The sequence below is a fragment of the Brassica napus genome, chromosome C3, assembly GCF_020379485.1.
Source record: "Brassica napus cultivar Da-Ae chromosome C3, Da-Ae, whole genome shotgun sequence".
NCBI lineage: Eukaryota > Viridiplantae > Streptophyta > Magnoliopsida > Brassicales > Brassicaceae > Brassica > Brassica napus.
Window position 1 is genome coordinate 61,021,443 of NC_063446.1, and position 19,178 is coordinate 61,040,620.

Here is a 19,178-nt window from a genome sequence, read left to right on the forward strand (position 1 = left end):
ACGACCTTCTCTTGAGGTGGTGCCTATCCCAAGGCACGTCTCTGTCTACTTATACATCTAGATTTCATGGCTTACCCTTGCCAACTTCTCAAGGAAGAGATATTCACACTTCCTTTATGGAATATTTCCAAAACTTCTTCAAATCCTTTTGGAAATCTTCCCTTGATGATTTATCTTTTTCCAAGGTAAATCATAGCTTGCTTAGCCTCCAAGTATCTTGTAGTTTTGCCCTCATCGGCTCCAAGTCCAGTCTTCAAATCAGCTACACAGCTTCACTTCAGCTTCACTTCACGTAGCACTTCTTGTACGACTTCATGTAGTACTTCACCGCTTCATGTAGTACTTCACGACTAGTAAATGGACACCTTGAGGAGTTGTTTTTCTTCAGCTTCTAAAACTCAGTCGTCACTGCACTAACAATATCTCCTTTGATGATTGAGTTTTAGAATACATCACTTATACACTTCTTCAGCGCACATACACTACTTCAGTGCCCAGACACTGCTTCAGCTCAACCACCATGCTTCCTGTTGTACTCAGTCTTCAGTCTTCTCTCTTTCCTTCAGGATCTTCACCAGTGACTTAGGTGACCCGCTCTGATACCAATTGAAAGTGCAAGAAGGGTCTATTACAGAGAGTAATACATATAAGTACAATGCGTTTATTTATTTCATAAAGTACTACAGCAGGATAATAATGAATCTTTATCTTTACATAGATAAAGTGCCTTACTAGCTCTCTTTCGAGTTGATTAACATGTCACACTCCAGACAGAGAACCTAGCCTAATACGTTCCTAGATCAAGCTAACCCAAGAACCCCTCTGGCCCCCTCATGACTCCTAGCTCTTATGCTTTGTCTCTACTCTCATTCAACCCCAAAGCCCTTATGCTTACGGCCTTCTCTTGAAGTGGTGCCTATCCCAAGGCACATCTCTGTCTACTTATACATGTAGATTTCGTGTCTTACCCTTGCCAACTTCTCAAGGAAGCGATTTTAACAAATCTTCTTTTATGGAATATTTCCAAAACTTCTTCAAAGCCTTTTGAAAATCTTCCCTTGATGATTTACCTTTTTCCAAAGTAAATCATAGCTTGTTCCTCCAAGTATCTTGTAGTTTAGCTCTACGTCGGCTCCAAGTCCAATATTCAAGTCAGCTATGCAGATTCACTTCACGTAGCACTTGCACTTTTTGTACGACTTCATGTAGTAATTCACAACTGGTACATGGACACCTTGGGGAGTTTTTTTTTTCAGCTTCTAAAACTCAGTCATCACTGCACTAAGAAAGCTATGTCGAACAACAGAAGAAGCACGAGATTGAACGGTACGAGAGGATCCGGTGGTTTTGGTGGAGAGCGAGCTTCAAATGGCACAAGGGAGACGTACACGGTGGCGGATCAAGAGGAGGGCGGAGTTGGAGTTGCAACGGAGGAGACAGAGGGCGGAGTCGAGACAGAGGAGACGCATGGCGGAGTCGAGATGGAGGAGATGCAAGGCGGAGTCGCCACAGAGGAGTTAGAGGGCGAGTCGAAACAGAGGAGACGGAGGACGGATTTGCGACGGAGGAGACGGAGGGTGGAATTGCGATTGAAAGGACGAAATCACCAAAGGAGCCATGAGAAGGTTGAGCTGCTTCATATGAACCTTATATTGGAGCGACAAGAGGGACAAATGAAGATGGTGGCTTCAAGCGAGGAGATCTTCTTCTGCTCTATACATAGCTCAGATGAAAAACAAGGAAAACAAGATTCAAAATTTGAATCTAGATCGAAGATTTGCAGAGAGAATTCTCTCTCTACATTTCCCCGATGTTTACCTTATTCGTATGGTTACTTTTTGCTAGACTATAAATATATACTAGATTATATATATATATATATATATATATATACTAATCAAGATTTTGTATTTTTATATCTATATTATTAAAAGAGAAGTACAAATACAAATTCACCATAAATTTACAATTTATTTATAAGTCAATGTCATTGAAGTATTAAATAACCTTAACTTTAAGTAATCATTGTCTTTTCCTATTTTGCTAAATCATTTCCTTAATCAAGTTTAGATAAAACTTTGTGGTCAACATATTTACTAAAATGATTTAGCTAAAGTTTAAAAAATTCAAGTTTAAAAACAATTTTTAATAATATTATGTAATATTTCCCAAGTATCATATAATCTCCATGCATTTAGATTGTATCTAAAATATATGTATTTTGAATATTCAAGATATATATGTTTAACCATTACGGTTACCATTAATTATTTTCAACAATAAAATATATCTATTCTAAGATTTAAATATTTTTGAATTACTTGTAGAATAATATGTATTGCTTATGACAGAATATTCATTTTTAATCTATCTAAATCTCACATAATATATATATATATATATATATATATATATATATATATATATATATTTCTAAAATATATTTTTAACCATTTCAGCTACTATTAATTATTTTTAACGATAAAATCTATGAATATTAAGATTTAAATATCATTGAATTACTTGTAAAAAAATATTAATGTTTATAACTGAATATTCTTTTTCTGATGTATCTGAATCTCGCAATATAGCTCATATCTAATCAAAATATTTAAAATACTATTAAATTTGGGAAACAATTTCGTGTTAAAAGAAATATTATTCAAACATATCAATGGGTTAATATTTGTCGAAGGTTTAGTATGGCGTATATGTCAATATTTTTTTATAGCATTTGTACTATTTAATTATTGCACTTATAAGCATTTTAAAATATGATAATATTTAAAATATTAACTAATAAATATTTAAATAATATTTATGTATATAAAAGTAAAAATAAGTACATGCACGCAAGCTCTAATATTAAATTAAAAACTGAGAGCATCTATAGTTTTGACAGTTATAACAGTCAGAGTTTTATGATATACACACTAGGATTGATATACAAAGACTGAAATTCAGGTATATCTATCACAAAGATATCATAACTAAAATCGATGACTGTTATATGAAAAAAATACAATGCTCCATGTATATTCAAACCCAGCTCCCCTCTTAACGTTAATAATTAACGAAAAAGAGTAACGAAAAAGAGGGAAAATGATTTTTTGTCTTTTGTATTTTGATGTATAAAGTTTCAACATCTCAGCGAGTTAAGTCATGCGCCAGGCATGACTGTGACTATATAGTGCATGTAAGTTGTAACGAAGTAAGACTGTATAGAAAATGACGATTGACTTGGCCATGATGTGTTTCTTGAGGAAGAAAGAGGAAGAGAATGAAAAAAAAGGAAGCTAAAAAGATACCATTTAGTGTTTGTCTTACTTGGAAGATAAATGGCATCAAATCAAGAAAAACAAAAGAAGCAAAACTGTTTTTATGTGTGAAGGTCCAAGGGACCAACATTCTCATGGTCTGGAGCCTCTCCATTTCCCAATACTATCTTTGCATTTATTTTGCATCTAAAATAGACCTTATATAATTTCGCCTTGTCTAAATTCATTAAGACCAAAGTTAGCTAGGACCATTTTTCTAGCTTTTTGGATCTCTTGACCGTTTTATAACAATCTGCAATGATATTTTCCTACATGAGATAACATTATAGTAAAACAATTATTGCAATGATTTTGATGAATTATCAAGTTAATGACTGTGAAAGTTATGACTAAAATATAAAAGATTTATCTTAGAAGTGCAGATGAAATTCATTAAGTGTATTATTCAGTGTTCGTACTTGTGGCTAGCGACAAAAAAAAAAAAGAAAAGACTCTCAAGGTTTGCTAGTTCATAATTCACATCTATAAAAACGATCAGGGAAAACGCAAAACACATCTCAGTTTAATTGGTTCAAGTGGGAATCCCGGCATGGGATGGCCACCTCCATGTGGTATTCGTGGTCCATGTCTAGATCAACGTGTATGTTCTGTCATGTATCTTGACCACTTAAGTTTGCCAGCCTGTTTCATCACCAAACCTCAAAATTCACTCTCTCTTTTTATGTTTAACATAAGAAAAATGGTACAAGGTCAAGAACTGTTAAAGTCGTATATACTAAAGATCGAATCGGTTTTCATAGCCCAGTACTACAATCTGGGCCTTAAAAGGTTCCTAATGGACTAAACTGTTTAGTCTGAAACTACAAAGATTGATCTCATAATATTAGGAGAAAATTACTAGAATGTTTTAGAAAAGCTGGTTTATTACTAGAGTGTTATACATCATTTTAAAATTACTATAATGTTTGGATAACCCTAGTAAATGACAAAAAAAACATTTGGCTAGTTTTTTTAATTGAAATTATTTTTAAAAACTAAATCCACATCGGTAATAACAATCCACATCAACAAATTCATCGTTTGGTTATCTTCTACCTTCTTTCTTATTGGTCAGTTTCTATACTGCATGGATAACAATTCTTAACCTAACACACAAATCTCTCTTTCTGTGACGCCTCCTTCTCCTCCAATCCATCACGTTTGACCTCCTTACCACCACCACCATCGCCATCTCTCCTTCAGCTTGTCACCACCACCACCGCTCATTCACTCGTCACCACCACCATCGCCATCTTTCCCATCCGCCATCGTTCGTCACCACCACAATCGCTTCTCAGATTCGTCACCACCACCATCCGCCATCTCTCTCTCTCTCTCTCTCTCTCTCTCTCTTGTTGGGGTCAAAAACGGTTACGACGGAATTACCACCCGAAAATCCCCAGAGATCGTATTTCCGAAAGAGAGTAAAAAGGAAGATGTAACTTTCGTAAAATATAACCAAACACGAAGTTTTTACGAAGAATTATCCTTGAAGATTCAAACCAAACTAACCAAGCTCGGCCGTTGCGTAATTACCACGCATACACGCTGTCCGGTCGCTGCGTAGCAACCAAGTCCGAGCTCGAGTCAAAGCTCGGTTGCTACGTAGCGACCGAGCGCTCGTCCAGCTTGGTCGCTACGTAGCGACCAAGCGATCGTCCGCTCGGTCGCTACGTAGCGACCAGGCTCGAGCCAAGCTCGGTCGCTACGTAGCGACCGAGCTCGGCCAAGCTCGGTCGCTACGTAGTGACCGAGCGATCGTCCTGCTCGGTGGCTACGTAGCGACCGAGCTCGAGCCAAAGCTCGGTCGCTACGTAGCGACCGAGCGATCGTCCCACTCGGCCGCTACGTAGCGACCGAGCTCGAGCCAAAGCTCGGTCGCTACGTAGCGACCGAGCAATCGTCCCGCTCAGTCGCTACGTAGCGACCGAGCGATCGTCCCGCTCGGTCGCTACGTAGTGACCGAGCTCGAGCCAAAGCCCGGTCGCTACGTAGCGACCAAGCGCTCGTCTCACTCGGTCGCCACGTAGCGACCGAGCGTTTGTCCCGCTCGGTCGCTACGTAGCCACCGGGCTCGAGTCAAAGTTCAGTCGCTGTGTAGCGATTGAACCCTTCCGAAACCCGATACGACATCAATCCATGCATTGTCGTCAAACCTTCGAATGCTATCTCCCGAAGACCGTAGCAAGCTCAGTCCATGTTTTCCGCTATTCAAATTCATCGATCAAACTTCGCGGATTAGAAACCGCGGAAAGTTCGTTCTTTATCAAAAAGAATTTGTAGTAAACGTGTCGAGTCGGAAGATGGCCCAAAGGGATCTAAAACACGACTCGAGGCCCATCCTACGATTTCTTAACCAAAAGCCCGTAAACTGCAGCACGGTTTACGCTTGGTCCACAAGGAAGGATAAATGTCAAGTTTCCGCGGATAAATACGGAAGTTTTGAAGATAATTGGAAGATCGGGAAAATGGAATATCTCCATTTTTATGCTATGACGGCTTAAGGGCAGAAGAGTAAAAGCGTAAACCGACCTTGGAGCTAGTATATAAGGAGTCCTATGCGAGGAGCATGGCAGAAGACTTTTCTGAGAAAACTTAGCACTTAGAGCAATTTAGGCAATTTTCCGTTTTTGTTATTTCGAGCTGCGACTCAATTAGGTTTAGCCGTCTTAGGGTTGCTAGAACTAGGAATCTCGCCGACAGCTCTCGAGCCCAGGCTTATACCTTGTTGTAAACGCTCATACGTAGATTCGGAATAAGATTTACTTTGCTCTCTTTTTCGATTTCTTATTCTTATCGTTGTTATTCTCGTGTTCTGATTGCTTGACGTGTGGTAATTAGCAGATATCCGGGTCCTCTGGGAAATTAGGTTTTCCTAGTTTCCTTATTTAAACGGAAATCGACAGTGCGAATTTCGGTTCCCACAGTTTGGCGCTAGAAGGAGGGGGGGTACGGATCAATCTAACCCGCAAAAGCCACATCACTCTCGATCAGACATGTCAACTAACGACGCGGATAACGTGCAAACTCCTCTTAACGGAGGCAGCGGCACCGATCTCCACACTCCAGTAGCGGACGTATCCGCGGCCAACGCACAAGCCAACGCCGCGACGCTCGAGGAGTTTAAAAAGATGTTCGCCACCTATGAGAAAAGGTCGGAAGAACAGGATAAGCTCGTGAATACCTTGACCCAACAGGTTGAAACCTTAACGGCAAGGACCCAAGCAATCCGCCCCCGCGGAACCACCAAAATCCGCGGGAAAAGGCTCGACTTCGCTACCCCACTCGACAGATCAGGAGTCGCGCGGGAACGACCTTCCGGTCAAAACCCTAGCGAGAAATCTCCCATCGAAAAGGGGAACCCTGAAAGTCTTCCGCCCCCTGCAAAGGACTCGGAGGATAACGAAGCCAAACACATTGACCTGGATCCTAGCGATGTTTCCAATGACACCGACGAGGACGTCGACAGACATCCGAGAAGGACCAGAAGCCGATCTGCTCGGGAAGGCTCCCCGTTCGAAAAACCAATTACGGAAGAGGAAGAAATCACCTATTGGAACGAACAGGAGGAGCTGGCTGAAAGACAAACCGAGCTCACTCGCAGTAAACGCCGACAGGCTCGGAAATCTACTGACGAGACATCGGATATCCGCGATCTTCGCGACTACATCACCAAGATTGCGGCATAAGTGAGGGAGGAGCTCGGAAGACCCCTTTTACCAATCGCATTTTGGACATGAGGGTGTCCGATCCGGGAAAAATCAAAGTACCGAAGTACGATGGTACGGCCGATCCAAAAGCGCACCTTCAGGCTTTCCACATCGCGATGGGAAGAGCTAGACTGAAGGACGGCGAAAAGGATGCCGGCTACTGCCGCCTGTTCGTTGAAAACCTGGAAGGAGCAGCACTTGAATGGTTCGCACGCCTTCGTCGTAACAGCATCGGGAGTTTCCGACAGCTCGCATCGGAATTTCTCAAGCAATACTCTGTATTCATAGACAGAGAAACTTCTGATGTTGACCTCTGGAGTCTCTCCCAGAGGGAAGACGAACCCCTCCGCGAGTTTATCAGTCGGTTCAAGCTGATAATGTCAAGGGTCAGTGGGATAAGCGACAAAGTGGCCATCGACGCGCTGAGAAAGACGCTCTGGTACAAGTCGAAATTCAGAAAGTGGATAACTCTCGACAAACCACGAACGATCCAGGACGCCCTCCACAAAGCAACGGACTACATCATAGTAGAGGAGGAAACTAAAGTCTTATCGCAAAAACATAAGGCGGTAAGACCATCCTCGAAAGACGTGGACCCGAAAGGGAAAAAGAAGAACTCTCGTAACGGCAAGTACGTCCATCACGAGGGGGAAGATCTCCAGGGGGCGCATAACTATGCGATCAACTCGGATCAGGGTCGGACCACGGGCAACACATGGACTCGCAATCAAGGGTATGACGAAAACACCTTCTGCGAGTTCCACCAATCCCGAGGACATTCCACAACCAACTGCAAAGTCTTGGGAGCAAGACTGGCCGCGAAGCTACTCGCTGGAGAGCTCTCGGAAGTAACTAGCGTCAAGGATCTGATCCTCGATTCTGATCGCCCTCCAAAGACGGACAGAAATCCGTCCGCTGAAAAATCCCCTCAACAAAACCAGCCTGGGGATAAACGCGGCAGGAGGCCAGACGACAAAGGGAACGATAACAATCGCCGCAGAGTCAATATGATCATCGGAGGATCACAATACTGCGGCGACACTGTGTCGGCCATCAAGGCTTACCAACGGAAGGCGGAGTCGAGCGCAAATTGGTCTACATGGTCTCCTCCCCGAGATGGCCAAAATTGCTCGATCACCTTCACAAAGGAAGAGGCCGGCGGCATCGATCAACCTCACTGCGACCCGCTCGTCATAGATCTCGTTATACGAGACTTAGAAGTCGGAAGGGTACTCGTCGACACGGGAAGCACGGTCAACGTAATCTTCCGCGACACTCTCAAACGGATGAGCATCGAACTCGGAGAAGTAATTCCGACGCCAAAACCACTCACGGGTTTTTCAGGCGAAGTATCGATGACTCTTGGATCGATCCAATTGCCAGTCATGGCCAAGGAGATCACGAAAATCGTCGAGTTCGCGGTGGTCGATCATCCCGCTATCTACAACGTGATCATGGGAACCCCATGGCTCAACGCCATGCAGGCAGTTCCGTCAACCTTCCACCTGGGTCTCAAATTCCCAACCCCAAGCGGAGTCGCGGCCATCTGGGGGTGCCAAAAACAGTCGCGGCTATGCTTCCTCGCAGAGCACAAGTTAAGGCAAATCACGACTTCTGCAGCTGTAAACGGCAAGCGCACGAAGATAGACCAATCTTCGGCCAAAAGCACCCCGGGAAAAACGAATTAAAAACGTCTACCAACGCAAACGCATCGGACGTCGAAGCTCGACACAAGTCTGAAGCCCACGCTACAACTCAACCGGAACATCCGGAAAATAGCGTTGACCCAGCCACGATCGACAAGGTCAAGGCGGACATCGCGACATCTACCGCCGAGTAAGAACACTCGCGGCATGAAACAGAACTACGAGATGGCTTGATCCTCGAAAGGGGTACGTAGGCAGCTCGTCAAAAGACGAGTTCAGCTATCCCCCTCTCTAAAAAGGGGGGGGGAGTGGGTGCGTATACTCGTATACTCCCACTTAAAAAATCGCCATTATTGTAATCGAGTTTTTAAGAAACTTCAAAAACTTTTACTACAATATACGTTGTCCTTTTTATCGGAAAACGTTTACGCTTCAGTTAAACACAAAAAATTTTCAGGACACGCCTGGAAACATTAAGACTCTTGTCTGCAGCCTCATCCGGCCCAAAAATCGTAAAAAAATCATCATCCTTCAAACGCACAAAGATACACGTATAATCCTCGAAACAACTGCGAGACGTCGCAAAGTTAAAATTCGAAGATAATACGAACAAATTGTCCGAACGCGACCACCAAAACCTTACACCCCGTTCGTCGATTGGCCCCGACGAACACGCCAGCCGTCTTAAACAAACGCAATTCGATCACTCTTTTGATCTTTAAAAACGTCCAGCACAAGGACAAAAGCGCGCTACAACAAAAATCCGAAATTTTGGTTTAGCACTTCCAGTTAATTCTGAGAAGATGCTCGATTCGTACCATACAAGTCATATAAGCCGAGAACATATCGCGGACTTTAAATCGGTGCGAATCAGGAAGAAATCGCAACAGGAAAAACGATAGCCGGCTAGTCACCGCATAAACCTTAACCGAAAGTAAACCTAGGTCTTGCCCTAAACCCAACGCTCTGGTCTCAAACATCTCAAGGCATGATATCTAAAAGATACGAGATCCTAAACCATGTCTCTCCGTTCGTATCTCAATGTTCTCGAAAATCGTAAAGATAAATAATTTTTACGAAAATCACGAACGAACCAACAGATTGAACGTCTCATCGGAATTAAATATGAGACGACAACTCATATTTACTTCAAACCTACTCAGGAAAACTCGAAAACGAAAACATTCATCATATAAATAACCGCGTAAAGCGGTAAGGGGATTCAAAGCCACCAACGGCCAATCCCGATAAACGATAAAAACGGCCAAAACAGGCCCGTACAAATCTCTCGGCCACAATCGGCCATAAACATGAAACAGAAAGACGAGCATCTCTCTTTCGATAACTATTCCACCTCTCATAATCCAAAGTCAAAGTCCCCGGACAACGAAGCACCGAACGCATCCGCGGGACGATCCACTTCCTCGCCATCATCGGGAAACCCAGTCGAAACCTCCTCGGTATCAGGGGAAACCGGGATGGAATCCCAGAACCCTTGAATCCGCTCGTCGATCGGAGGGATAAGCGCCTCAGCGTGGGCACGTTCATTCATCCCACTCTTCATCAAGCTCATTTCCTCCTCAAACGCATAGTCATCGGCTCGCGTCCTCCAAAGACTTCCGACCGAACCGCGGCACTCACGAAAGTCACCCACCAAGGTAAAGGCATTCTTGAGGTTCCCATACTCAACCTGGAATTGAGAGGCACGAGTCTTCATCACCTCGACGATTTCCCTCTTGCCTTTCCTTTCCGCTTTGCGGATGGCCCGCGCATGATCACGAGTAAGTTGCGCCTCTCGCTCCAACATCTCGCCTTGCACGCGAGCGAGATCCCGCTCCGCTTTCTCCGCTTTGAAGCGGTAGACCATGGCTTCTCTATGGCCCGCCTCAATGGCCGAGCCCAGCAAGCTCAGGCCCTGCAAAATCGATTGACATGTTATAAATATATATATACATAGGACAATCACCAAAAAATTCTCAAAAAACTAACCCCATTGATGATGCGAGATCCTTCCGCAACGACTCTCGGCCTCGCCGATTCTTTCGTAGGAGGAGGAGCATCGAAACCCGGTGGCAGATCAGCAAAGAAATCATCGAAATCCGGAATAGGGACCTCGCTCGAACCACTCCCATCGCCGTAAGCAAGGTTCGGATCCCATCCTGGAAGCATAGAGTCATCCATCGAAAATTCTATGTCGCCAAGATCGACATCTTTTCCTTCCGAGAGCTCGACTCCGGCACAGCTGTTGGAGCTTCGACGGGATTCTGGTCGTCAGATTCGGAGTCGCTTCCCGTGTCCGCAGCCAAAGCAGGACCGGGTTGCACGAATCTCAGTGCCTTCCGAACCCTCTTCGGCGTAAAAGAAGTCCAGAAGAAGGGACCGTTCCTGAGAAGATCCCTCACCGCAATGATGTCCTCAGGGAACGGAGCAAGAGGGTTGATGAAGGGACGATCATTCGGCAACCTCCGGAACAGTGGAATGCAACTCTCTTCGACGGACGCAGCGTCTATACGAACAAAGAAAAAGAACTTCTTCCACGAGTTGAAGTTCGAAATGAACTTCTTAACCACTGACATAAATTTCCGAGGGACCAACCTATGCTTATCCGTATCTGTGACAAGTTGAAGCCTCAAAAGCGCTTCATAATGATCGACGGAAAGGGAAAGGCCATGCTCGTAGCTTAGGATCAGGATCCCAATAAGATGCTGAATGGCAAGGGGAGTCAACTGGCTTATCGCAACTTCGAAACGGTCCAACACTCGGACGAGAATTTCGGGTATTGGGAACCATAGGCGACAACGCACTACGAACGCCTCGTAGCAAGTGAAGTAACCCTCTGGGGGGCTGTTAGCACATTCCCCACGGCGAGGAACCCGGAACTCCACAGCATCCGGGATATGGTAGAACGATCGCATGATCGCGAGAAACTCGTCGGTACTCCTGCTTGCATCCCCTTTCTCGACTCCACGATGGGTCAGGACCGGGAACGACTTCTCCTTGGGAGGGGTCAACGAGCCATAATGAGCAACCCACCATGCCTCGTTCTCGGCAGGATGTACCGAGTGAGGCACGAACTCCATCTTCGGAACAATGAGCTCTTCGTAAGCACTCGCGGATGAAGACCCTTTTTTCGCAATCTTTTTCTTGCTCGACATCTTTAAACTTCTCCTAAGAAAATAGAGGAAAAGGGTGGAGAGAAAGAAAGAAATTTTTTTCTTAAGAAAGATCTTAGAGAAAGACAAGAAAGTGAAAAAATTATGAAACAAGTTACCTCCCTTCTTATAAGCATGAGGATTTACTGTTCAAGCTCGGACTTTCGGATATTAATTCCATCCATCACGCCTAACTTGCCGAACATGCCTAACCGCACGCTAGGATCCTACGATGCATGATCCTAACGGGCTGGGGGGCTAACTGTTGGGGTCAAAAACGGTTACGACGGAATTACCACCCGAAAATCCTCGGAGATCGTATTTCCGAAAGAGATAGTAAAAAGGAAGATGTAACTTTCGTAAAATATAACCAAACACGAAGTTTTTACGAAGAAGTATCCTTGAAGATTCAAACCAAACTAACCAAGCTCGATCGTTGCGTAATTACCACGCATACACGCTGTCCGGTCGCTGCGTAGCAACCAAGTCCGAGCCAAAGCTCGGTCGCAATGAAGCGACCGAGCTCGAGTCAAAGCTCGGTCGCTACGTAGCGACCGAGCGCTCGTCTAGCTCGGTCGCTACGTAGCGACCGACCTCGAGCCAAAACTCGGTCGCTACGTAGCGACCGAGCACTCGTCCCGCTCGGTCGCTACGTAGCGACCGGGCGATCATCCCGCTCGGTCGCTACGTAGCGACCGAGCGATCGTCCCGCTCGGTCGCTACGTAGCGTCCGAGCTCGAGTCAAAGCTCGGTCGCTACGTAGCGACCGAGTGCTCGTCCAGCTCGGTCGCTACGTAGCGACTGACCTCGAGCCAAAGCTCGGTCGCTACGTAGCGACCGAGCACTCGTCCCGCTCGGTCGCTACGTAGCGACCGAGCGATCGTCCCGCTCGGTCGCTACGTAGCGTCCGAGCTCGAGCCAAAGCTCGGTTGCTACGTAGCTACCGAGTGTTCGTCCCGCTCGGTCGCTACGTAGCCACCGGGCTCGAGCCGAAGTTCAGTTGCTGTGTAGCGATTGAACCCTTCCGAACATCGATACGACATCAATCCATGCATTCTCGTCAAACCTTCGAATGCTATCTCCCGAAGACCGTAGCAAGCTCAGTCCATGTTTTCCGCTATTCAAATTCATCGATCAAACTTCGTGGATTAGAAACCGCGGAAAGTTCGTTCTTTATCAAAAAAAATTCGTAGTAAACTTGTCGAGTCGGAAGACTGCCCAAAGGGATCTAAAACACGACTCGAGGCCCATCCTACGATTTCTTAACCAAAAGCCCGTAAACTGCGGCACGGTTTACGCTTGGTCCACAAGGAAGGATAAATGTCAAGTTTCCGCGGATAAATACGGAAGTTTTGAAGATAATTGGAAGATCGGGAAAAATGGAATATCTCCATTTTTATGCTATGACGGCTTAAGGGCAGAAGAGTAAAAGCGTAAACTGACATTGGAGCTAGTATATAAGGAGTCCTAGGCGAGGAGCATGGCAGAAGACTTTTCAGAGCAAACTTAGCACTTAGAGCAATTTAGGCAATTTTCCGTTTTTGTTATTTCGAGCTGCGACTAAATTAGGTTTAGCCGTCTTAGGGTTGCTAGAACTAGGAATCTTGCCGATAGCTCTCGAGCCCAGGCTTATACCTTGTTGTAAACGCTCATACACAGATTCGGAATAAGATCTACTTTGCTCTCTTTTTCGATTTCTTATTCTTATCGTTGTTATTCTCGTGTTCTGATTGCTTGACGTGTGGTAATTAACAGATATCCGGGTCCTCTGGGAAATTAGGGTTTTTCTAGTTTCCTTATTTAAACGGAAATCAACAGTGCGAATTTCGGTTCCCACATCTCTCTCTCTCTCTCTCTCTCTCTCTCTCTCTCTCTCCACGATCTGAGTCTCTTCTTTCTTTTCCACTCTTGTAGTGCTCTCTCCCTCTCTCTTTCTCTCCTTTGAATCTGATTTTGATTTGTTTTTTTGGTAAAGGAAGTTGGAGGAAGCACAAGAGGCCTGACGAGACGAGGTGACTGGAGGTCTCTCTTTTGTTCCATCACCGAACTGCCGCAGACCAAGGTCTCTCTTCCTCATCCTCTCACTTTTTTTTACTTATCTTCATCTCGTAACATTGTTGGATTGTAGTGGGATTTGTAGTTGTTAAAGTCCGCTACTTTGGATTGTTCTTTGCTCAAGGTTGAGGCGGAGAGAACAGATCCGGAGGCAGGAGGCGAAGAGGAGGTCCGAGAGAAGACAGAGCCAGAGGCTGGAGAAGACAGAACATCGAGGCGGCTGAAGTTTTTTTTTTTAGGTCTAGTTTTTTTTTTAATTTGGTTTAGTGTAAACCGAGATAGGGAAATGTAGTGGTTTGATTTTATTTTTAATTTCTGGTTTAGTTTTGTAAGCCGGAATGGATTCAACAGAGACGACACAGAGGAGTTCATTGAAACTTGGATACATGGACGAGTTATCACCGGAATGTTGCAGAAAACCTGTATATTTGGTTTTCTATGTAAAAAACATAACTCACCTATATATTTTGTGTTTGATTTATGCTATGTTGACACTACTCACCCGTGTCGTTTATATATCTCAGTCGTGTCGTTTGCATAACTCAGTCATACCTCAAACATACCCTAAAATCAGAAAATGTTTAGATAATTCAGCCGTATCGTTTAGATAACTCAGCCGTATCGTTTATATAAATCAGCAATACCTCAAACATACCCTAAAATCGGAAAACTGAATTCAAGTACTTTAAAAAGTTATATTGAAAATCATCTTATCAATATCAAATGAATATAAATCAACTAAATGTGTATAGTTTCTTGAAGTTAATACTTTAACTTGATCTTGAGATATATGTTCTCTTACAATCACTTATACAATTCGTATTTACAAGACTCTAACTTTAATATTTTCTTAAATCTAAACCTCAAATCATAAACTATAGAATTATAAAGTTATAAAAATTATAAAGTTTATCTTTAAACATTAAATCTGATATATTTTTATTATTTAAAGTTTAAGGTTTAGGTTTATAGTTTAGAGTTAAACTCAAATTTTAATCATTTAAAAAAAATCTTTAATTTAAAATTCTATTTAAAATTTTGATTTAAACCCGTAGCTATATTCTTTAAATTTAAGCAATTTTTAAAACAAATTGAAAATAACTAAAATTGAAATTATATTGGTTTTTCATGACCATTGATTGGTTTTAGTCTAAGGGTTCAATATTTTCAATATAAAATTATAATATTTTAAAATTTAAACTACAAATATTAAATATAAAATTATAAAGTTAAATATTTTCAAAACATTATCTCAAACCATATATATTTCGAACCTTTAACCCTAAACCCTAAACCACATGCTTTGACCTATACCATAAAACATTAAACTTCAATTTAATTAATCATATACCATAAATTCTAACTACAAATGTTAAAACTCTAATATTTTTGTTATTTAAAAATATATTCTTAAATGTTAAATCGAAACCCAAAATACTATATACCAAACCCTAAACTTACTCAATTATATACCCAAAACTTAAAACTTCATATTTAAACCACACATCAAAAAATCAACATAATAAAATCCAAGTTTTTAAATGAGAAAAAGACAAAAATAGCACTAAATCAAGTTTTTGTTCTCAAACTAGCACTCAAGGTCAAAAGTCACAAAAATAGCACTTAATGTTTTATCAAAAGTCACAAACTTAGGGTTTTAGAGTTAAAGAGTGGGGTTTAGGATTTAGGGTTTAGGGTTTAGAGTTTAGGGTTTAGGGTTTAGAGTTTAGGGTTTATGGTTTAGAGTTTAGGGTTTAGGGTTTAGGGTTTAGAGTTGAGAAATGAGGTTTTGGGGATAAGATTTCAAATTTGGAAAAAATAAAAAAATTAAAATTTTCAAAAGATAAAATGCTATTTTGGTCATTTTAGTTTTAGAGTGCTATTTTGTGATATAAACTTAGAAATGTGCTATTTTGGAGATTTGCTCATTTAAAATTTAAAACTTTATCAAAAATACAGTTTAATATAAAATATAATTTTAACCATCAAAATTAAAACAGTAACCATTGATTGTTTTAATCTAAGGACTACAAATCCATCTTGGAGTTATCTTCTAACTTCTTTCTCATTGGTTAGTTTTTTTAGTACAATGATTACAATTCTTGACCATTGATTAGTTTTGATCTAGTGGTCTAAAATGCTTTTTTTCTTCACTTTCTTTCTTCTACTTGACGTCCCCTTCTCCTCTTTTCTTTCCTTCGGGAGTTCTTCACAGTCCCAGATCTTCTTCATCTCTCTCACTTTTTGTCTTATAAACAAGAGAAATTCATACATCATCATTCATTTTTTATAACAATTTGTTCTTGTTACTGGAAGGTGGACAAGGCAGAGGAGCTTGGTGGTGGAGGAGGTAACAAAACCGTTGTGTGACTTGAAGACGTCAGAGCTCTCGTGGTAACGAGACTGCGGCGGAGAAGGAAGAAAACAATAATGACCTTGCGGCCTCGTGATGCGGAAGAAACACACGGTGATTTAGTTAGGTTTAGATTTTGTTGACGACGGCTGCAAGCTATTTTGTTTCTAGGTTTTAGATTAGGGTTGGTTTAGAATTAAACTCAGCCGTAACGTATGCATAACTCAGCTGTAAAGTATGCATAATTTAACCGTAATGTATCTGAATGGTATAAGTCAACCGTAACGTTCTTATAAGTCATCTCTATAAGTCAGCTCTATACGTCAGCCGTCAAGTGTAATTTTTTTCGCGACGTTTCATATTTTGGGCGGGAACAAAATCATTCATTCAACTAAGAAATCGTCTCCACAAGCGTCTTATCCCAAATCGTTGTATCATTTATATAACTCAGCCGTGTCATTTAGATAACTCAGCCGTATCATTTATATAACTCAGCTGTGTCGTTTAGATAACTCAGCCATATCCCAAACATACCCTAAAATCAGAAAACTGAATTCAAGTATTTTAAAAAGTTATATTGAAGATCTTCTTAACAATATCATGTGAATATAAATCAACTAATGTGTATAGTTTCTTGAATTTTCAAGTTGAGACTTTAATTTGATCTTGAGATATATGTTCTCTTACAATCACTTATACAAATATACCCTAAACTCAAATTCAGTTGATATATGTTCTCTTACAATCATTGATACAAATATATCCTAAAACTCAAATTCAGTTGATATATGCTCACTTATATATGTTCTCTTGCAATCACTAAACTATAGCTTTCATTTTCTTACAATTGACGGAACTTAGTCTCCTCATCTCTCTCTCTCTCTTTAACTCTTTCTTCTTCTACAAAACGACGAAATCGATCATAGAGGAAGCAGCAGGATGTCGGATCACCATACATGACACTGGAAGAGAGAAAGCTTCTTCACTAACCGACCATGATCGAAGACGACAACCACTGCTATAAATCTGTCTCAGATTTTTGAGTTTTTAGATCTATGTTGTTTATGCGACTGATTTGTCTCTTGAATGGTATAAGCCAGCCGTAACGTTCCTATAACTCAGCTGTCAAGTGTAATTTTTTTCGCGGCATTTCGTATTTTGGGCGGAAACAAAATATTTTGGGCGGGAACAAACTCATTCATTCAACTCTGAACACAATACTAAAACTTTAATCTTTTCTTAAATTTGAACCTGAATCCCTAATCTTTAGAACTAGAAGGTTATAAAAATTATAAACTCAGCCGTAACGTATGCATAAGTCAGCTGTAATTTGATTATAACTCAGCCGTAACGTTTGCATAACTCAGCCGTAAAGTATGCATAACTCATTCATAACATATCTGAATAGTATAAGCCAGCCGTAACGTTCCTATAACTTAGCCATCAAGTGTAATTTGTTTCGCGACGTTTCATATTTTGGGCGGGAACAAAATCATTCCTTCAACTCTGAACACAATATAAAACTTTAATTTTTTCTTAAATTTGAACCTAAAACCCTAAACTATAGAACTATAAAGTTATAAAATTATAAAGTTTATCTTTTGAACACAATATTAAAACTTTAATCTTTTCATAAATTTGAACTTCAAACCCTAAACTATAGAACTATAAAGTTATAAAAAATTATAAACTCATCCGTAACATATGCATAACTCAGCCGTAACGTATGCATAATTCAGTCATAACATATGTGTTGAAGACTCACTGGTGTTATCATATTCAGATGACGCACCATCTAAGTCATCAAAAATATAAAATCAGTTTTCAAATTCATCATCTTCTTCGTCTTCTCTCATTTTCTTACTTTTTTATTCAACTCTCTTTTTTTTTTACAATTTACAGGACTTAGCTTCTTCATCTCTCTTTGAGTCTTCTTCTTCTGCAAGACGATGAATCCAATGAGAGAGGGAGCATTCTTGCAGGATGTCGGACGCATTCTTACATGATGTCGGGCTGCCATACATGACACTAGAGGAGAGGAAGCTCCTCTTTAACTGATCATCATCGAAAATGACGACGACTGCAGTAGAACTGTCTCAGATTTTAAATTTTTTTTAAATCTATTTTTATAGACCTAGTTGCAGAAACAATAATTACCAGATCCATAAGATCTCAGAGAAAGATGAAGAATAAGATGAAAAAGATAGATAACAAAGATGAAGAAGAAAGATAACATAGACCCTTATTTTACTGTTGTAACATTAGACTAGTGATGACATGGCAAATCCGAGTTGATGACATGGCAGATGACATGGAAAATCGGTTAGTCAGCCGCCAAACGAATATATAACTCAGCCTAAATAAATCAACCCTCGTGTACAATTTAAGTCAGCCGAAACGTGGATACTATTTCAGTAATTAATCTTTTGCTAATAAATCAGCCGTAATTAGGATGCAAAATCATAAGTCAGCCGTATCGTCAAATAAATCAGCCGTCAAACGAATGCTATTCTAGTAATTAATCTTTCGCTAATAAGTCAGCCGTAAATAAGCTGAGTTTACTGTTAACCCATCCAATTATGGCTGATTAAATATAACTCAGCCATAACAACATCCCATAAGTCGATCGTAAGTTCAATAACTCAGCCAGTCGATGTTCATTAATTCAGCCGTGTAAACATAACTCAGCCGTGTAACGCGTGTACGTAAGTCAGCCGTTATCCCATAAATCAGCCAGATTTCTGTAAATCAGCTGTAACTAACAGCTGACTTATGTTCTTACGTCAGCCGTTTTCTCTTAAGTCAGCCGCGTTGTTTAATTCAGCCGCAACGTAGCAATAACTCAGTCGTAACGACGTATATAGTGCTTTACGGCTGACTTAATGAAAACACGAAACATAATTCCTACGTGGCGCCGGGTTTTTCCTTATGTGGCACTAAAAAGT

At 41.4% G+C, this 19,178-nt stretch overlaps 1 long non-coding RNA gene across 2 annotated transcripts; it reads left to right on the forward strand.

Annotated features, from left to right (window-relative positions):
• Window positions 1–13,678: 13,678 nt before the first annotated feature.
• On the forward strand, window positions 13,679–14,377 carry LOC125584447. 2 transcript variants are annotated; one of them, XR_007321378.1, is made up of 2 exons: window positions 13,679–13,887; window positions 14,005–14,377. It is a non-coding gene; the product is annotated as an uncharacterized LOC125584447 (long non-coding RNA). The 2 variants fall into 2 exon arrangements; XR_007321377.1 differs by having other exon boundaries at window positions 13,698–13,887; window positions 13,954–14,377.
• Window positions 14,378–19,178: the final 4,801 nt, after the last annotated feature.